The sequence below is a fragment of the Bison bison genome, unplaced genomic scaffold (genome assembly GCF_000754665.1).
Source record: "Bison bison bison isolate TAMUID 2011002044 unplaced genomic scaffold, Bison_UMD1.0 scf7180017857311, whole genome shotgun sequence".
Classification (NCBI taxonomy): domain Eukaryota; kingdom Metazoa; phylum Chordata; class Mammalia; order Artiodactyla; family Bovidae; genus Bison; species Bison bison.
Window position 1 is genome coordinate 20,788 of NW_011487884.1, and position 1,649 is coordinate 22,436.

At 57.3% G+C, this 1,649-nt stretch overlaps 1 protein-coding gene across 1 annotated transcript in view; it reads right to left on the minus strand.

The window, feature by feature from the left end:
* Nucleotides 1-1,649, minus strand: part of LOC105003469 (chromosome unknown open reading frame, human C14orf79) — a gene marked incomplete at its 5' end in the record, with an annotated part of 8,164 nt that overhangs the window by 1,551 nt on the left and 4,964 nt on the right. The gene's annotated exons all lie outside the window — the stretch shown is intronic.

A 1,649-nucleotide genomic window follows, 5' to 3' on the forward strand; every position in this document is an offset into this window, starting at 1 on the left:
CTTGTCTGGAGAATCCCAGGGACAGGGGAGCCTGGTGGGCTGCCGTCTATGGGGTTGCACAGAGTCAGACACGACTGAAGCGACTTGGCAGCAGCAGCAAGACTAGGGAGGGGGAGGGGGAAGCTTTAAGTTCCCATGTGCACGCGGTCACCTGTTTGTAAACTCTGTGAAAAAGGCGTGTTGGCTGCAGTCCTAAGGCTTCTGCCTTCACCCCACCACCTCGGGACCCACTCCCCCCAGGCCAGGCTGGCTCTGGGCTCCAGATAAGGAAACTGGGTTTTCAGGGAGAGGTTTCCAGTGCGTGTTTGCAGCTGCATCTGATCACAGCTGAGCTCCGCCAGCTCCTCGACAGGAAGGACGTGGAATTCACCTGCTTTTGCCCAGGTGCCCAAGGTCCAGGGAGTGCATGCGAGGGGCAGTGGGGTTCTGTGGATGGAGTGTGGATGCGGTGGCCAGCTGTGGAGGGGAGATTCTGGAGGGGCCCAGCCCTGAGGGTGGTTCACACGTCTTGACCAATGGCTAGTCTAACGTTGAAAGAAGCTTCTGAACCGTCCATTGTAAGCACACACTGTCCTCTTTAAGGACAGTAAGTGGTACGAGACTGTCATCACATGAGAAGGTGACTCAGAACTTCACAGGGAACGCAGGGTGAAGCGTTGAGGCGTGTCAGGCAGTGATTAGTCTCAGCTCCTTTCCTTTTCTTGTGTGTGAATTTCACAGCGAGTGCTGATTTCCTTGCCTCCCGCAGCTTTTGATGCTGTGTTTCATTGTCATCTGGTTTTGGAATAAACGTTCTCGCGTTGCATCCTGGCTGCTGCTGCCCCACAACGTGGCTGGCCCCCAGGCTGGCAGACTCCAGCGCTGGGTCCTCGGGCAGCTCTCGGCCTCTGTCTGTGGGGTCACTGCGCACTGCACACTGTCTCCAGCATCAAGGAAGCCAGGCTCCTCACACGCCAGCCGAGGTCTCTGCAGGGCTGTGTGCGAACCCAGCTCCGTGAGGCTGATGGAGACTTGGCAGAAACCCCAGAGTGCTGGTCAGAGCAGTCTTCTCAATTTTACAGTCTTCCCGCCTGGGCTGGAGGCGGCGTCCAGGCCTGCCCCCCACTGGGGCTGCTTGGCCCTGGGCTCACTGGTCCCGCGTGGAGCTGGAAGTCCCTTCACTTGCCGCTGGGGTGACGAGAGTGGCTGTGGGCCTCTTCCACTGCCTAGGTATTCTTTATAACCTCAACCCTTTTTATTTCTATTTTCAAATTTGGGGAAAGAAATGGAAACCCGATCCAGTATTCTTGCCTGGAAAATTCCATGGACGGAGGAGTCTGGTGGGCTACATACAGTCCATGGGGTCACAAAGAGTCAGACGCGACTGAGTGAGTAACACTTCCCCTTTCATTTTTAAAGTCTTTATAGCGGCTTTATTTAAGCCCTGGTTTGGTAGCTGGTTGGGCTTGTTCTGGTCCAGGTGAGGGTGCTGGCCGCCCACACCCTGACCTCCGAGTCGGGTGGCCAGGCGGCACTTCCCCGTGAGCCTGCCAGTCTCTCCCAGCTCAGGAAGCCCCCTCCTCACGCAGCGGACATGAGGGTGCAGAATCAGGGCCGGACTGGACGTCCAATTAGACGGCGAGTGAGGGGGGCCCAGGCTCTGGTGAAGG